This window comes from Parasteatoda tepidariorum, chromosome 2, assembly GCF_982258835.1.
Source record: "Parasteatoda tepidariorum strain Cologne lab strain chromosome 2, Ptep-v5.0, whole genome shotgun sequence".
NCBI lineage: Eukaryota > Metazoa > Arthropoda > Arachnida > Araneae > Theridiidae > Parasteatoda > Parasteatoda tepidariorum.
Genome location: NC_141756.1, coordinates 53,476,842 through 53,498,314, shown reverse-complemented (window position 1 = coordinate 53,498,314; position 21,473 = coordinate 53,476,842). Strand labels below are relative to the sequence as shown.

Below are 21,473 nucleotides of genomic sequence, written 5' to 3'. Positions count from 1 at the left end.
GATCATCCTCAGTTTGGCTACTTACAATGTCTTTTTTCTTAAATGATATTTTGAGTCATCACACAAAATTGCAAAATTTTTATCCTCTTAACGCTCAGTAACCACTATATCCTATGAATATCCTAGTAACCGCTATATCCTATGAACCACTATACCACTATCTTTTTAATTTTAAGTCTTAATTGTTGCTGTTAAGTGGCGGCTAAAGAGAGAATTACAGCTATTTATCATTTTATTTTCCCTAATTTATTGGTAAAAATTTAATCATCATGCTGTTTCTGTACACTTGTCTGCTATTTAAACCTGTTTAAGGTTTTTGAATGTTTCTGAAACTAACTATTTGCAGATTTAATTGTTATACTTGCTTTAATGTAAAATAGAAAATAAGTGATTCCTGTGAATATTTTGCAAATATTACTTATAAAAGTATTTACTAACTAAAATGTTAGTGGATTTTATTTATATTAACTATATAAAAATATGAGAACCTGAAATTTTTGAAAGTTGCATAAATCACATATTTTAATGATTCATATTTAATTTTATGTGATATATTTAATATTATACAAATACTATTTAATATTTAATATTATACAAATATTTAATATTTAATATTATACAAATATTTAATATTTAATATTATACAAATATTTAATATTTAATATTATACAAATATTTAATATTATACAAAATATTAAATTGTATGCGGCAATAATAATAATCACAGTCAAGCTTTGTCAGATTAAATTTCCCGAATGCAAGCAGAGGCCTATTGAATCTCCAATTGACTTATTAAATAGAAATTAGATTATTCAAGCACAATCGAAGGGCTTTGGTTATATAATAAATCGTATTTTCAAATAGAGTGCTTTTGGTGAAAAACACCACAATTTTCATGCACACTTTCAGAAATTTTGAGTACTTTTCTTCCGGAAGGAAAAATTCTAGAAACTTGTAATTATCTCGAAACAGTATTAGGAGCAATTTGTTATTAAGGCTGTTTTTTGAAGCCACTGCCGTGGCATGAAATTATGCTTTTTGCAAATTACATACTATTTTTGAAACTGCTGTATGTTTGTAACAGCTACTCATGAATTTTATGTCAGGTTTAGCCGATCTTTGTCTAGGTCACTATATCTTTATTCTAAAAATGGAGCAAAATGTGAGGAAAGGGATCAGTTTCGAGAAAATGAAAAGCGTTTGTGGTCTAATTTATTAACATGTTAAAATTGACATCAATTTTGCATTATCTGGGTGCACAAAAATTTGCAAAAATTGAGAATAAGGTATTGATTTTGGCAATTTCATCTAGGGAAAAAATTTCGCCAAATTGGTGATTTTTAGAAAATTTAATAATTTTTAAAATATTTAAGTTTACTTCTCCGTTCTAAAACCAAGACAATTCTTCACGGCCAGATGGCACATATAGTTCAAAATTATAGTTATATTTCAAGTGTAAGGCACTTAAGCTGCCACGGTGAAAGAGCTTCGAAAAATCATGTTGAAATGTGCTTTAAGCCTTTCAACTGAACTCAAAAATATTTTTATTGTAATAAGACTGCAGCGTCTTAAATATCATATTTAAGATAATTGGAAACCTAGAAGAGTATTATGCGTTAACACTTAATTTATACTTACAAGAATTTTTTTTAGGTGTTTGCCTATTAGGGTTTTGACAAAGTGTTAATTTAGGATTCTTCCCACATTAAAAAAGCCAAAATACGAGGGTAAAGATCAAATGATGCGTGTTTGCATCTAAACCGAAGGCCAAAGAAAAAGTTGTTTAACTAGTTCGAAGTCATGAGGAACAACAAAAAAGGAATTCCTTGTAAAATGAAATGGCTTTATAGAAAGGAGCTTTCGTGTCAGTCAGACATTGTTATACAACAGAAAAATAAATATCTCTTGAATTTAAAACTATTTTTAAATCATTTCTTCAAGGCTGGATCATAAAACAGGACTTTTGTTATGTAAGATTTAGAAATTGGTTTTTTTCTTTCATGAAAATTTATTTTAACGAAGGAATATTCTGCAATGTTTATTGTACTCAGTTTTTAGATTTAAAAAAAAGAAGAAGAAAAAACAGTAAAAGAAGAGCACGAGTTGTTATTTACCAATACCTAACATTGGATATTTTAACCTTTGAAATAATCCAAGTTTTCATTTTTTACTAAACTAGAGGGCTCCGCCCCCTGCTCGCTGACGCTCGCCAACCCCCGGAGAATTGCTTCGCAAAACCAAGAATGCTTTGATTTCATATATTTCAATATTAAACTGAATATTAACTGTTATCATCGAAAAGAATTAATTTTCTTAAATGCAGAATAAGCAGTGTGTCAATATCAATGTCACTTTTTTTCGTTGACTACAGTTCCTTCTATGTCCTATTTGTTCTCTAAATGAGCCAAAATTGTCAGAAATTAACATCAATGTGCAGATATAATCTTAATATGAAACTTGTTTAAAAAGAGCATTATTTTCTTCTATACTATGAAGTTTACGTTTTTCCCGCTTTCGATTAGCTTTCGCATTGAGTTGCGACTTTTTAGTAATGTTAGGTCTTTTCTTTTTAGGCATTACTTGTAAATAAACAAATCGAATTAAGATTTAAAACCAGATTAAACTTACGAATTAACGTTTTAGAAAACAAACAATCAGATTAATCAATATATCAATACGAAATAAGTTGAGATGTTGTAAAACTGAAGAATGAAATTCTTACTATTTTGTGATTGGTTGCATCTCTGAAAAAGAAAATTCAGACTTGTAAATCGCTTTTTTAAGCTTGCCGTTTTCAGACATGTGATTGGCTGTTGTGAACGGCGGTTATTCTTCAATATTAACTGCAAAATCGTGCTTTAAAACTAAAATAAATAAAAATTTAAAATTATGTAAAAGATTTGAATGCCCTAAATGTCTTCCCTGAAAGATTCTGAATGAATTGATTCCTTAATCTTAGATTTTCATCACGTAGTTAAAAAGTTTTTCAGGGGACAAAATTAACTGCAAAAACATTTTTTTAGAATAGAGAGACATATGGTTGTTTCATACGTCATACATCTAGAACTAAGTTAATTTTACACTGCAAGAAAATTTCATTCTAAAATTGCGGTAAAATAACCAGCAGCAATCTGCACATCCAATTGACCATAAAGTTTACTGTTCGGAACATTTCTTTACCTTTAACAGACTAGAAACCGTCTGTAGCTGGTATAGTTAAAAAAAATCATGATTTCAAAACTATACGATTTTGTAACCCTTTACAACTATCATGTTTTCAAATATTTTGGTATATCGTGCATTTTACGCAATTATATAGGTCATCTATATTAATTACATCGAATTTTTTAACCCAATTTCCATTAATTTAATTATGTAATAAATAATTAAATTCTCTAAGATGTAAAGCAAGTTTTTTTTCTTGTAACACCCAAAATTCTACGCTATACAGTAGAGAAGTTGTTTATCTATAATCTTAAAATCTTCTTCCTTTGAAGTCACTTAATTGACTTCATTTTACCATTTAATTATCTTAGTAATAAAGTATATCCCTTGACCAATTTTTTCATTTCAACAATTAATAATTTCAACGAAAAAATGTAATTTTTTGATACAAATATTTGAAAAAAAAAATTTTTGAACAGAATATGACGAAATTTCGTCTATTTGTATGCAATAAAATTTCATAATGTGAAATTTATTACGTATTTTTATAGTGTAAAGGATTTATTTTATTACTGAAGTTTAAAAGAAGTCATATTATACATTTGAAAGCTATAATCATGCAATAATAACAACAAAAGCATCCAAGACATTTTTCAGTGGCATTAAAAAAATTATTCAAAACAAAATCATAACTTTTGGATATATGAATTCACGTTTTCAATAAAGAGTTAACATTAGCGACGGGAAACAACGTAAGATGTACCAAGCCCCTCCTAATGTTAAAAATAACTCTACATAAGCAATTTTTTTATAATAAAAATCTTAGAAAATTATTTTACACAACTTTGGAGTTGATTCCATAGAGCAATGTTTCATTAAAAAATTTTGATAACCAGGATTATATTAAAAAACAACGTAAAGAATTGAAAAATAAAATAAAATAAATATTTGAGCGATAACGAGCTTTTAACGGCGGATTTCTAAAATTGTTTTTTTAATTTTCCAATTTTATATTTTTTAATAGAATAAAACAATTTAATAAGTGTTTCTGCAAACTGATTTTTCTACATCAACAGTTTATGAGCTATGTAAAATTTTCTCAAAGAATACTTATAATGCAAAGACTAATATTATTAATATTTAACTAAGTCTTAAAAAAGTAAAGATACTTACCTTTTTTTTAACACTATGTGTTACAAACTAAGTAGTAGTCAAAAGTTATTTTACAAGGAGAGATTAGTTTTCAATTGCATTCGTATTTTTTGACTATTACTTAAGGGCATTTCATTAATATTTAGGACAATAAAAATTAAAAATAAGACATCTTAATTCGAGTAATTTTTAAACAGCATTGTTAAATTCATAACAACATTATCACTACAACTTTGAAACGAAACAAATACAGAAAAAAGCATTTTTATAACTGAGGATGGAAGGAATGCATATTGTATTCTTCTTATCCTTTCCTCTTTCGCCAATTTTTTTTTTTTTTTTTGTCAAAATTGAATCTGTCTTATTATTGTCTAATTTTTGCGCTTTGCTTAAATTTTGTTTTCTTTACCGTACGTAAGTTAATGAATGTAGACACGCAAGACATTCAAAGAAGAAAGCATAGTTGAATACAGAATATATATTCTTCATTCGTGCCAAGTTTTATAATGCATATTTCTTTTAATAGATTTTTCTTTAGAAGACTGTTTATTATTCTTTGTTTATTTATCAATTAAATGTAATAATCTGCAAGTAATTACCACTCTTAATAACTTTTATTTATTTTTATCATTTAGCCGCCACAATATGCCAGCTGGTCCGCCTTTTTTAATAAGTAGAATTTCAAGGTTTTCGAGATTTAAAATCGTATACTCAAAAATCAAGATACTATGTAAGTATAATAAACTCCTATTGTTCAAGTAAGTGTGGATTTAATTTTTGTCTCTCCTTGTTCGTATGGTATAGTGGTTAATTTATATTCAAATGTTTAGTACAACGTATGCTAACATAAAAAAAGAAATATGCTAATTATCTCTATCAATGGATAATAAATCGAATTAGTAACTGTCAAAATATAACTTTGAAAAATCAAACTAAATATGCGAGCCAATGAATTTAATATGTAAGGGTTTTTCACCAAAACGAAACGTACTTTAACTGTTAAAAACTTCTTTAAGTTAAAAGAATACACACATCTAAAACAGTAAACAATACATTCTAAAATAAAAGATAAATTATTTAATTCGGAGTTAAAATGGACGATCAACCTGCTAATCAGTCTTATTTAACTTTTTTAAGCCTAAAGGAAAGATTCTTGCTATTAAAACCTTTTCTTTAGATTGAGACCCAAGAGTTGAGACTTAACTGATCCAAATCTTAACTGTGTGTACTCAAATATATAATTTAAGAACATTTTGGGCATCTATTCACTGTTAATACCCAACTTATAAGGACCATGTGTCCTTATAACCGATAAGTAGAAGAAGTAAGTAGAAGAAGTAAGTAGAACTGATAAGTAAGTAGAATCGATTACCGATAGGATACCGATAATCGATAACTGATACGAGTAAGTAGAACCGATAAGTAGAAGTTAAGGAAGACTGCCTTTTGGATTTGGCATCCCCACAAACGTTTACAAATAATTACTATTATTAATAGTTAGTATTGAAATTCGTCAGTACAATAATTTAATAAATTTTAAAGCTTTGAAATTGAAATGCCTTTTGGTCGAACAAGAATAAGCATATGTAATTTTTTCTAGTGGTTTAGTCTGCTTCTATTTTTTGAATATTTAGTAAAAATGCTGCCTCCAAGAAAATGCTAATTTCAATTTATGTTTAAATTTTTTCATGAATGAATCACTGAAATGCCGTATTTTCGATACTGTGCTCGAACAACATGATGCTGGAAAGAGGTGATTGCCTACCACTCCTTAAAAATTTGAAAACTGCTAATAAAGAAACGCGATTTAAATTGGCGCTCCCGTTATCGACTTATCAATGAGGCAGAGACAAACTTTCGTTTTCATGTATTTAATTTAATGATTAAATAATTGTTAAATTTAATGAATTTCAAGTAAAGATTTTAAAAATTCGTACGATATTTAAATAATACCCAAAGATTCTCACTTTCTTACTTTCATTTATCATTAAAGGAGATAATGTAAAAGTGAGAAATCGATTAGAAAAAATGTCAAAACTCGTACCATTTTTTTTCATTCAATTTGAAACTAATGTGAAAAGGACAATATTTCTACTCTAAAATTTTTTTTGTAGTACGAAGGTAAAAATTAATGGGCCACATAGGAATAAAAATTGATAGCGTATAAACCGTAGGTGAGATTCAATTGAAATATGGCTGACAAATCTAGGCGAATTATTTTTTTATTTTATGAGCATGTGTAGTTGTAGTTCACATTTCAGTGAAAGTGGGGGAATACATAGTTTCAGTAAGCAGATAGATCGTCAAGGTTCTCCTGATCTCAATCTTTGACACCATTTTTATGAAGCTATAGTAATGACAAATATTTTGCCAAGTAATCACAAGATCATCGCTAAGGACGAAATTGTCGTTCCGGAACATGTGTGAAAGTGAGGAAAGAAGAAGAAAAAAAATCTTGAAAATTAAAGAATTTGAGCAGAAAGTTTACAAATTCGATATAATTGCTTTTGAAATTGAACACTATATTAAAAAATGCTTGAATTCGGCAATTTTAAAAATATAAACTTGAGTATATTAAGGGCGTAAAAATTAAAAATTACTTATCTCAATTCCACAAGCAATTAGAGAGTAATTAGATCGGCATAAAACTTTTAATTATAATAATATTCACAAAAAATTAATTAACTTCAATTAAAAAGTTTATAAAATTAAATAACTATGACCAAAGTAGTTAAAGTATCTTATTTATTCACGAATTCGCAATTTGTTTGCGATACGATTTATACAAGTAATGGTTTTATGTTATTTTCTTTTTATCTGATTTTAAAAGCATTCGAATTGTGCATATAATCACGAACTGTTCCATCAGAGGTAAACATTTATGTTATAAAAACTACACAACTCTGTTAAGAATATATAAATTAACAGTTAAAAAAGCAAGAAGTAAAAATAAGCAAATAAAATACAAATATCCGCATTTCAGTAGCATCTGAAAAAATTAATAATGCTTGGATAATACGGTTTGATAATTTTATAATAGTTTACTATTAAAAATAGAATGTGATAACGATAGATAATAATAATAAATTCTAAAAAGTAATCATATATTGGTATAAAGATTTTTTTTAAGAATTATTAATTTCTTTTTATTACATTCAAATTTATTCTAAATGGTATTTAAGGTTCATGATGAACTAAACAAAAAGTCAAAACAATTTCATTATTATTTAAAACTTTTTATGGTTCCTAGAATTAATTTTTAAACAATTTGTCTTTGATGATGATAAATACTTTTTTTTTCTTCCATAACGCAACGTTTAGTTCTAGACGAGTTGTATGAAATCCAGAATCATTTGTAATGCAATGTTTACAAAAGTTCAACTTGACCTTTTGTTGCATTACTGTTTCCAAGAAGAATTAAGGCTCATAATAAATATTTACATATTAATAGTTATTTTTCAAACTGAAGAAAGGAGAAGAAAAAGGCCTTTCACTTGCATTCCAGGAGCTGCCACACACTTCCAACTTAATGTTTACAATGGACAACTGTACAATTACAATATCTGAACTAGTACAAATATATGATGAAATGTTATTCATAGAAATTTTAGCACTAAACATACTAACACTTTACAATACAGCATAGAATAACGGGTCAAAAGACCGGTTATGGTATGTTTAGTGTTGATTCATTATTGAAAGATTCATTATTTATAGAATAAAAGGAAGGCATAATCGCAACAGACCGCTGTGTTCCAGGGGAGTCATGGAAGTTAAGGTTCCACAGTTTCATGATCAACGCATGATTATGGCAATGTGGATAGCACTGCGCACAGGCCGTCTTTATTTCCCAGACTGGCTGGTACCTATAGATCTGAAGCTGTCTGGCTTTAAAGCCGCCACTGGGGATCGAACCCCCGTTCTTCACATTGAGAGTTCAGTGCCTTAACCATTTAGGTATCGCGACTCAATTCTTTGTAAATATATTGCCCTCCTTTCCAAAAATCTTACAGAATTATTGAAATTAAACGTTGCTAAATTGTTTTTAATCAAAGTAAATTTAATATGTTTATTATAAAAGTTTAATAACAAAAATTTAAGATTTTAAGAAAAAGTCTAGCATTGGAAGATACTAATTCATATTTTGTCTAAAAGTTTTAAAAATAACTGTTTTTTAAACAAAGCAGATGCATAAATTTAAATACATTTTAAGTGTTAAAACCGTCAAACATTTTTTGTTTTTATAATAGGTAGTAAATTTTATCATAATACTATTAATACTAACTAACTAACTAACTCAGTGGCGCGACAGCCCATTAAGAGGGCCAAGGCCGACTGTGCCCATCTCAGTTTTCTTGACCTTGGGCTCTGGGGTGCGGGAGCATATGTTCCGGTCAGGTGGTCAGCCGAACGCGGAACCCCCAGTGTTAGTTCCCAAGCATGCTTGGTACTCATTTTATCGACCCACTGAAGGGATGAAAGGCTGAGTCGGCCTTGCCCAGCCCAAGGATCGAACCAAGGACCTGTGGCACGACAGCGCGAAGCGCTACCGCTCAGCCACCGGGCGTCACATACTATTAATACAACTATGTTTATTTTCATTCAATGTATCCGACTGCGTAAAAATCGGTAATTTCTATGAAAATTTCGTTTTTTTTTCTTTCTACTTTCTATATTTGAACTTCTGTTAATTAACTTATTAAATCTTTTTAAATTCTCGTACTTCAATCTTTAGAATCGAAGTTGTAGTCGTTTTTTCGCTTGCTGAGAAACGTAACAGAATAGAAATTTCATATTTTAGATGCATTTTCAGAAAATCCTCAATTTTGAGAAGATCTCTTTACGCTAACACACACTGCAAAAAAAAAATAATAATAATAATTTTTTATCTTAGAATTTTTTGAAGCTTAGTCTGTAGACTTTGTTTATCAGATATGCTTTAGACTAAAAACTGAGGTCCAAGTGTGAGTTTATTATTTTTATCATATTTTAAATAAGAATGTTAGAATTTTTAAATTCAATACTGAACAATATACTTAGTCCTATTTCATTGTATAGTGTGAAATTTTTTAAAGATTTAAATTTAAAACACAGGTAATCATATTTTTCATTTAGGAAAAAAATATTTCTATATTTATGCATTACAATTTATTGTAGAACTATTTGCGAGATATAAAAATGTGTATTTTTTATGCTCAAATTTGTCCTTATTTTGAAAAAAATATTTTATAAATTTATAAATTTACTTTAGATTTATAATGCTAAAACTAAAAAATAAAATTAAAATTTTAATTAAAGTTAGTTTCAAAATCAGTTGTTACCTTAAAATTGTTACCTTAAAAGTTCATACACAGAAAACTTCCAAGCAACTCATACTTGCACAAACAAAGAAATCACTTTTTAGTAGAAAAGTCAATACAATCTTACTTATAAAATTATCTACTTCTTATATCCAATTAGTTCAGAATGAGTTCGTAAAGTAGCTTCACTTAGAGTAACCAATATGTAAATCTGTATCCGGGTTTCAAGAATAAGATTTAACTAGGCAAGATAAATTTGAAGAAAACAAAATCGCTTACATTTCTAAGATCACCTGCATTGCACGTGAATTATTTTTAGAAGAAAACAAGCCTTGATTTTGGCTTTGAAATTTGGTTTTAATGTAATTTAAATGCGGCTTAATAAATTAATATGTTTTCTTTAATCAGCTTTTAAATTTTACAATCGCATTAAGTCAAAGTTTCATTTAGATCATAAACAAATCGTTGAACTTAAATCCTGTTTGGCTGTTTGTTGACAATCAGATTCCTCAATACAATAAAAAGTTAGGGGAGAATGCTGTATCCTGGAACTCTTTTAATATTTTAATGTTTAGCTTCGACACATGCTGTCAGATTTTTAATCTAAAAACAACTTTCAAGTACATATAATGAAATATTTTTTTCCAACATAAATAAATTTGGAGTAAAGATTTTGTCTACCAATTAAAGTAGAAATTTCAAACTATTCCGCCTTGTTGCACCTTGTGATAATGCAATAAAATATTTTGCTTTTTTTTTAAGGCACGAAATTAAGAAAATGAATAATGCAGCTGTACTGTAGAATAAATAGAAGTTCTCAGTTTGAACCAAATGTATTAAAATAGTTAACGTAAAATCGCGATAAAATGGAGTTAGCATGAACATCGAATGCTGAATTATGCATGTTGAACGTTGAATGTTGAACGCATAAACGTTGAATGAGGCATGCGTTTCTTTTAATTGTAACCTCAAGAAATAATCTAAGGCATGAATTTAATATTTTAACACATAAAATTTTATATTTTATGTACGAACAAGTTTTGAACACTGTTTTAAAAACAGTTTGGGGCGCAAGACTAGTAAAAAAGTTGCAAAAATTGGAAATCGTTTAAAAAATTTAATTAACTAGACTAATTAACTTTTAATTAACTAAAAGAATATGAATTAAATTAAAATATTAATAATTTATATATACTAATACTATGAAAAGACATAACCTCTGTCTGTCATAATAACAATAATTAACAATATCCTCTTTTAGTAGCGTATATAATTTTTTTTATTTAACCTAAAAAATGCAAAAGATGAGGAAATCAAAATGTGGATTTAATTGTGTTTTTTATTATGCTCTAATTACAATTGTGTTTTTTTTATTTTAATCTAAGAATAAATAAATAATTAAAAGTAGAAAACTGCGTAGAATTTATAAATTAATATATAGATAATTACCTGAAAACATCCAGAGAAATATTCTTTCAAATAAATAATTTCATTATTTTGAAATATATAGCATCCTTTCTGTGTTAATCCAAATAAATGGAAATGGCGATTCGAGATTTATCTGAAGTTTTCAATTTGACAATTAAGAGTTCGTTTATGTTAGGATGGGGCAAAGTTCTTGTTTTCTGTTTAGATTTAGACAGCGTCACTCAACTTAAACGGTAGAGTTCGTGATTGCTGCTAACAAGCAATTCCTTTCACAATTTTTTTTTTCTTCCTAGATCCGATAAAGTATATTTTTCTTTTCCTGTATCTTTAAGATTTTCAAATTTAGTAAACCAAATTATCACTAAGATCTTGAAGATGATGATCGATTAAAACACTTTGTTAGAAAAAGGCAAATATTTGAGAAATTTTAATTTCGTAAAAAAAATACTTGAATTTTATAAAACATCTTCTAGTTATCTGTATAATTTCCAAAGTTATCAGATAATAGATAAGAACCGAAGCAGTGCCCCGGAAGCAGTTTTCCAATCCAACGGCGTTTAACAACCCGCTCCCTTGCTTAGCATTCTTGACATTGGGTTAGTTAAGGTAACAAATAATAAAAGAAATAAAAGCTTGTATTATAATTAGGACCAACTACAGACAAGATTAAAATTTCCAAAGAGAGAGAGAGCAATTCGTTTAAAGGCCGCTGATTTGTTCCTTAACGTGGCGAAACAAAATTTGACCAATTCTACAGGGTCTCCAAAAAGTACGCCAAATGTCCTCACAAAAATGGATCGGGTCAAAAAAATCTAAAAATATATGGGGTAAATATTTTCAAAAGATGCATTCGACGTTTTCAAGCCAGAGCCCACAGAGCCTACCTTTCACCCACTGAACATTGGGTGAAAGGTAACTTCGTAATCTTCCGCAGAAACCCCCTTTTTTGTAATGCAGATTTGGATTTTCCAGAAAAAAAGTTCACTAATTTGACATGCTTGCCTCACAGTGTGTTTCACAGGTGGCGTTGTAATCGTAATCTCAAAATGAAAATGATGCACAAACTGTTTAACGCATAGATATTTTCAGAAATTCACGTCTGAACGGAAGGATGAAAATAAATGCGTTATACATTTTATTTTATAACCGTCGTTAACAGCCAACCTAATTTTTGGATTCACGGCTACTAATATTGAACTCCGTAGCCTTGTAATTTAGAACCCAATCCAGAAGACAAGGTAATTCCTCAATCCAGAATTGGGAGAAATTTTCCTTCTTGGAGGACTTTTTGATGGCGCTAACCAGCATTTACGTCACATGGTGAAGAAAACCATGAAAACCTACTACGGTTAGCTTGACGGCAAGGGGACTCTAACCTATGATCCGTCCACCACTAAGGATATTTTACGTCAACACTGTGGTCGATGCGAGCTGGATGAGGAATTTTTATCGACCAGCCATCTCTGTGATTCGACCCGATTCACCTTATTGGAAGGCATACATTCTATCTCCTGAGTCACCACCACTTATGCGTAATATATTACGAAAAACCTATTTAATAGCGAACTTTTGAAAGCCATCGCGTTCACCCTAATTCTAGCATTAACGTTATTTGAACTTCACTGCGCATGTGTGAAAATTTCTCTACAAACGCAACCCAAAAGCTCTCTTATAAAACCAATCTCGATCCTAATTCCTGGACTCGGACCTATCCTGGGAGCACTGGACCCCCCCCCCAAGTAAGTGAAAGTCGAGTATGGTTTCTTCTGATTACATTTCACGTGCGTATTTTCAGATTTTCTGACTGATGCGTATTGTCCCAACTTCCATAATAGTAACTTGTTAAATTTAGCTTGCTCAAACTAATTTTCAAGTTAATTTGCACCTTCTAACATGTATAATTTTTTACTTCATTTACTTCATCTCAAAAATATCGCTCGTTTCAGAGCGCTCGTTTCAGAACACCGTGAGCATGATTGAAAAATAATTTTAAAAAGTTACGCAAATTTTATTTTTTTAATAAAAATTAAATGCTAAAAGCGTGTAAAAATAGTTAAAGAATGTAACGTCGAAATCGTTTTAAAATATTTAAAGCTCATTCATGAAAGAAAAAATCCTATGAAAACATATTGATTACTTATTAAGATAACAAAAAAGAATGTTTATATCCATTACCAGCAGGCAGTTTCATCCTATCATTATTTTACTCTTTATTTAAAAACTCGCAGAATATAGATTTACACAATTAACTAGATAAGTTCTTTAAAAAAGGTGAAAAATGCCACTATTCTTAATCTTCACCAGCTATGCATTTTATCTCTCTACGAATATTGATAAGATCGCATCGAAGGATTATTTATCACAAGATAATATTTTGGTACAAATCTGACAATTGATTTGGATAAACACACAATCCCATGGTGAAATTGATCCGATGAAGATCGCCTCCAATAATTTAAACCTTGGCGTCAATTGTATGTTTATAAAATCTACCCACTAATTCTTTACAACATAAATCTCTGAAATTGGAGAGTTTCCAATACATCCAATTTAGAAATGCATCAAATTTAGAAAGTGACGAATTGCAAAGTATATATTATAAATAGCAATTGATTCTCTTTCACCATCATTGTACCACACTGTAAAAAATCCGGATAATATTACAGTAAAAAGTTATGATTCCTTGACAGCACCAGTCATAAAATCCATTTCACCGTAAAATCCATTTTTATCGTAAAATTCTATACCGTAATTTTTACTGTAATATTTATTTAATAACAGTGATTCCTTAAATATTACTGTAAAAGTTACCATATATCAAATAATTTGAATCTTAAATTTTCATGGTAAAAGTAGATTCTACGGTAAAAAAATATCAGCCCTCAGGGCGCAGTACTTTTTAAGGTAATTTTATCCGGAATTTTTCCAGAAATTTGTCGAGATTTACTATTAGTGCCACAAGTTACAATTGCTTTTTTTACTCATATAGATTGCATAAGTAATAATAAATATTACAATAAACGGAACACAAAATTTTTAAAGTACTGTTTAATTTGAAGGAAAATACGTTCTTATTAATTGAAACAATGTTTAAATTTATAAGTGGATAATACAAATACTTATGAAGTATATAAAGTTAATAAAATTATTATTAAAGTTATTTATACTTATAACTTTAATATTATAATTAGTTTTAAAGTTATAAATATACTATATTTATATACTTTATTGGATAATACTTATAAATTGAAACATTGTTTCAATTTATAAGTATTAGAATTATCATATGTTATATGCATTCAAACTAATTCTGAAGTAATTATGGTTAATACGATATTAATTTATGTGAAAAACATAAAAATGTTCCTACATAAAATATTTTCTATTATAATTCATATGAAATAAGAACTTCTTAACTTTCTATGCTAATTTTTACATTCTTCAACTGCTATTTACTATAACAATAGTTTTAAAAAACAATTGAACTTTTTACTTCAGAGTTTTTAATAAATATATACGAGATCAATTAATCATTTATTTGTAGTTTTTCCAGCAAAAATACTCATCCATTTCGTTTCCTCGGAATTTAATGTTTTAAAAATATAACTTACCTTTTTCATTGTTATTTTGTTGTATGACATTATGTTATTTTTCATCTTGTTAAAAAATGAATGTATAAAGTCATCACTAAACGCGCCATCTACTATCTGGAATTAAAAGTGCAAGCAGGACGTGCCTATTAATTTACCGGACGTCAGAATTCTGAGAAGAGTTTATAAAGTAGAACTAAATTTTCTATCGTTCAATCAAAATGTTTGCTTTTTTTTTACTAATTTTTTTCACTAGGAAATCTTTTTATGCGTGTTTCTTAAGAAATGTATGCTCTTATACTTTATACAACCTGTAAATATTTGTATAAAGCATTGTTTGTAATACATAAAATACATAAGTTTTTTTTTTCAATTTTTAATTAAAAAGTAAATTTTAGAATGTAAACAGAAAACAATAATGCTCTGTACAATCGACTATATATTGGTATTTTTTTAAATTGTTTTCTAATCAGCTGAAAAATTTAGATTATTTGATGCCTGTTAGAAAATCATTTTTGAAAATGTTAAATTTTCTAATCTGTATACGGTATAATGTACAGTGCACGAAATAAAAAGCGTTGTAGCATTAATAACACTGTGAAAAAAATTTTTTTCTGTGAGAATTTTTAACAGATATTAGATACTTCCATACCGCTGATTTCAAATCTGTAATAGGTTTCTATCTCTAAGCTACAGTTTTTTTAAGGATATTTTTAGTCTAACTTTGGTCGAAATATGTAAATTTTTCGACCGTAATATAAGACATGGGGTCACATAAATGTTACGTCAAACTTTTAGGGGAGTTTAGGGAACATCATCAGGATTAAAATTGCATAGTAACACCCACGTCCGGATATATCGTCGTACGACCCTAAGGTTGCTCTCCTAATATGAATTGTTTCTTCGTGTGCTTCTGAATAGCTCATAATAAGGCCCTAGCTGCATACTATGAATTTTCCGGGTATGGGTTTCTATGCAGTTATAATCCTAAAGATATGCCTTAACTCTCCAAAAATTTTGTCGCAACATTTACGCAACTCCTTGGTAAATGTAACGTTTTTGAACTTGAACATTTCGACAAAAAAAAATTTTTAAATGTGTTTTGAAGTATTTGTAGCTTTAGGAGCAAAAATAATTTCAGAACTGAAATCACCACACCCGAATTAGACAAGATCAAGCATTTGTATAAATGCAACAATAAATTAGTTCCCCAGTATAATTCTTGGTTTAAGGATTCCACGGTTCTAAGGTGTTAATTAGTGTGAAGTAAATAATTATCACCCGAATCCAAGAATTTAAACTGACTTTGGAAAATCGGCGGGCTTTAAATCACTTAAATGACATGGAAATGAATGAAGAATTGGAAGAAATAAAAAAAATATACAATTTATATATGGAAAATACTGAAGAGATTCTTAGAAAGAAGAAATCTGATGATAAAGAGTGAATATCCAAAAAAAAACAAGAAATTAGTTTGTGAAAGATTAGAATTGAGACAAAAAGAAATCAGTTAGAACTTGCTGAAATGAAACCAGAACATTGTTAAGACCATAAGAGGAAAAATAAAGAATGTAAGATAAGTGCAAGACAAGATTAAATAAAGTATTGCGAAAATCTGGCCACATCAGCTGAAGAAGCAGTTACAAACAATGACTTAAACGTTTATCAGGTAGAGCAGGAATGGGCAAACTACGGCCCGCCGGAAAGTTTCATAATGCCCGCGGATAGAATTTGAACTTGCCAATTTGTGCCGAATATAAACAATATACATCCATTTCCTTGTCTACTTTGTTTAAAGTTATTTTCGTTCCTTCTTTTTTAATAAAGTTACTGATGACCTTTTTACATTCTCTATTTTTTTTTCTACAAGCATAAATTTACGGAAATAGACACAAACAGATTCAATTGGTAAAATGTTGAAAGAAGAAGTTCTTTATAGAATAGCCGTAGATTGGCGCCATCTGAAACAGTTTTTTCTAAGTATGCTAAAGTTTGAGTTTTGCAAATCATTACCATAAGCTAGTTTCCCAAATTTAATATTTCATGCCCAGAAAATCAGTGCTATGTATGCCTCATCTTACATATGTGAACAAGTGTTTGCAATGATGGACCTTAGAAAAAATCATTTCAGAAGTAGACTAATAGACAAACATTTAGCATCGCTCCTGAAAATAAGTACATCTTATTTGGAACCTCAATATAAGGAACTTTTAAAAATGAAGTCACTCGTTGCTCCTGTTCCCTTCCCGCTAATCATGCGCACCTTCTTAATTGTTTCGGAGCCTCTTGAAGGTCGCTGTTCGTTGAGCAGGAGAAGATTTTCGATGTTCTTGGGCAACGGGCGGGTCTTTTGAACCTGGTGTAGGCTTTCCTACACCAGAGTCTTGAGTATAAACAGACTTCGCTTACAAAATTAATGGAAAGAGACAAGCAATTGAAAGATCAATTAAGAACACACAAGATTTAAAACTTACGTCAAAAGAAGACCAAACCAAAAGGTGGGTTGAATATTTTAATGAAACCTTAAGAAGACCAAATCCTGCTTTTTTAGAAGATATTCCCGAAGAAGCACCCAGACCTACCTGGTGAACTTTTCAAGGAGAGTTTGAAAACTGCAATCAAAATTTTAACTAGACAGTTTTAATAAAATCATGAATAGTGGTATAATGCCTGGGGTGAAGGCCTGCTGATAAAACTACCAAAAAAGATGATTTGAGGATATGTGACAAATGGAGAGAAATCACATTGCTAAATGTAGCAAAATTTTTACTTGAATAGTGCCGGAAAGAATAAAAAAAAGCCTGTGATTAGAGCAAGCAGGTTTCAGAACTATTACATCATGTATCGACCATATTGCCACATAAAGGATTATAGTCGAACAATCTATTGAATGACAATCAACAGTATACTTAAATCTCATAGATTTTGAAAAGGCTTTTGACAGTTTACACAGACAGGCACTTTGAAAGCTGTTGAAGCATTATGGAATTCCGAATGTTTTGTAAACATTATCAGAAATATATATAAAATTTGCAATATAGGAGTTATCCATACCGGCCAACAATCAGAATCTTTCAAGGTTTTTACCGGTGTTAGATAGGGTTGTATACTTTCTCCAATAATCTTTTCATTTGCTCTTGACTGGATTGTAAAGAGAGTATCAGAGAATAAAAGGGGTATAAGATTTAACCTTGCTGAATACTTTTCTGATCTTGATTTAGCAGACGATTTATGTTTACTGACCAACACCCTTCAAGACATGCAAACAAACATTTAAAACGTAAAAGCAAAGAAAGTGGAGCTTATGATCAACCAAAATAAAGTTTTGAAAATTTATCAAAAACAATTAAATCACATATTCTTAGAAAATAATTAACTAGGGGAGATAAGCAGTTTTACGTATCTTGGAAGTATAATTAACAACAAAGGAGGAACTGATGAAGATATACTGAATAGATTAAACAAAGCCCGAAGCAGTTACGCTATTCTCAATAAATTCTGGAAAAACAAAAACAAAACAAATTCAGCAAAAATTAGAATTTTCAAAACTAATGTTATATCTGTCCAACTATACAGATCTGCGACATGGCACTGCAATAAAAATCACATGAAAAAACTTCAAGTATTCATCAACAACTAGTTAAGAAGAATCTTACGTATCAAGTGGTTCCATAAAATTTTTGATGCAGAAGTCCTTAAAAAAGCAAAACAGAAACCAATTCATCTGAAAATTAAAAACTCATAAATGGAAATGCATTGATCAATGTTCTACTTAAAACTGAAAAATTTAAAGTGAAACAAGTTTTTGATTGGAACCCTCAGGGCAATAGAAAAAGAGGAAGATCTAAAAATACTTGGCCCAAGACTATTGTAAACGAATTGAAAAGAATAAGAAAGACATAGAGAGAGACAAAATATCTGGTCACAAATAGAGAGAGATGGAAAACTATGATAGAAGCCCTATGCTCCAATTCGGAGTAAAAAGGAATATGTGTATGTATGTAAATGATTATGACAATTAATGTATACCATATTTTAAGTTTAAAAATTAAATAAAAAAGAATTTTCCTTGAATAAAGATAACGCTTTTATTTCCTTTAATTCGTTTGAATATCTAACCTTCCTCCCGCAATGTATTGGTGATGAATTGAATATATGCTTTCAATAGATTGGCCTAGAAAATGGCTGTATATAGTTTTGATACGGAGATAAATTTTTAACGATAATTTATTATTTTATCATTAATTTAAAAATAGTATAAAAACTATAAGGTATAAAAAATTATCCTCCTATTCTAAGGTATAAAAAAAATTATTAAACACTCGAACTATGCAGTTTGACCTAAAAAATCATAAGTTCGAGAGGAATTGTGTAAATAGTTTCTGAGATCTAAAATTATATATACATAAAAAGTAAATAAATAATTAAAACTTATTCGGAAAAGCTTGCTCTTCAACTATGAAATGCAGGATAACATTTTAAAAAATGACACGAGTAAAAAAAAAACATTCATCTACTAGAAACATAGGTTCTGGATTGTAAATTAGCGAAATAAATTTATTTAGTGTCCATTTAAACGTTTTTATCAGCTTTAAAAAAATAAATATTCGATTCAAATTTGGGGAAAAATTTGCCTCTCTACTCAATTGTGTCTGTTGTCACTATAAAAATGATACACGCAGAAAACCTATATGTCCTAGAATATACATAGGGTTCAAAGAACAAAATTTAGGAACTTAATTTCTCAAGTGTTAATTTCTTCGTTTTTAATACTTTAAAAATGTGTAACAAATGTGTAATTTCAACTTTTAGATAAATTTACTGCCCAACCGTACGTTGCATTGTGATAAACCGGATTTTCAGAAAAACATTCAGCTCTCCATCAGAGTTCACGGTATCCTTTTAAAATATGACATACGTAGAAAACATTTATGTCCAAACATTGGTTCTTGAACTGCAAATTAGCGAAATATTTTCTAAAGTGTCCAATACATCATTTTTTGAGACTTTTAAGATGCGAATTTTGAAAACAGTTTGCATCTGTTCTCCATAATGCATTGTATATTTCAAAAAATAACATGCGTAGAAAAAATTTTATGTTCTAAAAGAACGTACAAATTTGGAAAATTAGATTCCAAATTGCCATTTCATAGTCACTTTTTTTTTAAAATCAACATTCAAATTGTCGAAAGTTTCGCCAAATATATAGCTCCATGCATGTTTGGCAGCTGTGAAAAATCTTTTAAATCTTAAATTGTGAAGAAAATTTAAGAAGTAATTTTTAAAATATCCACATAATCATTTTTAGTCACTATAAAAAATTTAACATAAGAAAATTCAATTTAAATTTTAAAAAAAAAACTGTTGGTTAGCTTCGCAGGACATGAGGCCATTTTGAAAAAAAAAACACGCGTAAAGAAAAAAGTGTGCCTTTAAAATAAGGGCTAAGGTTCAAATTTGCAAAATTAATAATTAATTTCTGAGTTGTCCATTTCTTTGTTATCACTTTCAACACTCCACTCGAAGCTTTGGAAATATTTATAAACCTTTTGGAAAGAATATCGTATCGTTTTAAAAATTAACACGCGAAGAAAATATAGTTTATTTCTTTAAAATATAGATTTCGTGGAGCAAATATTCAGAATTAATTCCTAAAAAGTCCGTTCCGTCGTTTTTAGGCACCTTTAAGAAAATTGAACCTGAATTTTCGAATAAACTGGAAGGTTAACTCCAGAGTGTATGATACCATTTTAAAAAATCACAATCGCAAAAAAAAACATAATTATGCTCTGAGAAAATTGTTTTTATGGTGCAAAATAAGTACATTATTTTCTGAAGCATTCATTTAACAGTTTTTAGCCACTTCAATGAAAGAAAAGAAGAAAAAAATGGGATTTAAATTTTTAGAAAAGTTAGCAATTCTACTCCAAAATGTATCGTTTGATTTTAAAGAATAATTCGCAAAGGAAACATTTATGTCCTAAAAACAAACGCTTCTGTATGGAAATTTGGGAAATTAATTTCTAAAATGTCCATTTCATCATTTTAGTAACATTTAATAAATTATCATTCAAATTATGATTATTAATGAATTATCATTCAAATCCACATTAAAAATAGGCACTCATAGAAATTTTTTGAGTCCTAAAAACATGTCACAAATATGGGAAATTTATTGAGTGATAAGCATAAAAACCATTTAGATCCTAAAAACACAGGTGTCATGATACAAATTTTTATTATTAATTTATAAAATTTCCATTTTTCCGTTTTTAACCACTTTTAAAAAAATTGGTATTTAAATTCAATTTTTCAAAAAAAAAAAAAAAAGACTTACAGCTCACTACCGGAAATCATGGTACAATTTTAGAAAATGACCCGCGTACCACTTTTATTCTAAAAATTGCTTACACGCCACAAGTATGGAAAAAAATTTCTAAAATGACCATACCATTGTTTTTTAATGCTGAAAAAAAGAGAAAAAACTCAACATTTGATTCAAGTAGTATTTAAAAAAAATTTAATCTTTACTCCATAATAGAAAAATTTTAATGAATGACACGCTTAGGAAACATTTATGTCCTAAAATCATGGGGACAAAGAAATAAATTTGGGAAATTAATTTCTTAAGTGTCCATATCACAAGTTTCTTAGTCACTTTTTAAAAAATTCAGCATTGAAATTGAATTTGAGGAAAAAAAATTTACTTTTTAACTCGATATAGCTATGTTTTATTTTAAAAAATGATACGGATGAAAAATATATATGAGCTAAAAACTGTTTTCGATGAGAAAATTTGAGTAATTGATTCCTAAATTTTCTTTTTTCATCTCTCTCT

The 21,473-nt window shown here is 28.9% G+C and overlaps 1 protein-coding gene and 1 long non-coding RNA gene across 6 annotated transcripts in view; one reads left to right on the top strand and one right to left on the bottom strand.

Annotated features, from left to right (window-relative positions):
- Nucleotides 1-5,077, top strand: part of LOC139424999 (uncharacterized) — a 54,584-nt gene extending 49,507 nt beyond the window's left edge. The window contains exon 3 of the long non-coding RNA XR_011636150.2: nt 4,953-5,077. This is a non-coding gene — a long non-coding RNA (uncharacterized LOC139424999). The remainder of the gene's footprint in view (nt 1-4,952) is intronic.
- The window catches only part of LOC107446889 (major facilitator superfamily domain-containing protein 6), a 31,201-nt gene extending 16,418 nt beyond the window's left edge, over nt 1-14,783 (bottom strand). The window contains exon 1 of one of the 5 annotated variants that reach the window (XM_087157349.1): nt 14,657-14,783. The gene's annotated coding sequence lies outside the window, so the exon portion shown is untranslated. Of the gene's footprint in view, nt 1-1,638; nt 1,767-9,638; nt 9,732-11,066; nt 11,359-13,220; nt 13,303-14,656 lie in introns of those variants that run through there. The other 4 variants (XM_087157351.1, XM_087157348.1, XM_087157353.1 and 1 more) reach the window with 4 other exon arrangements.
- Between the last annotated feature and the right edge of the window lie 6,690 nt (nt 14,784-21,473).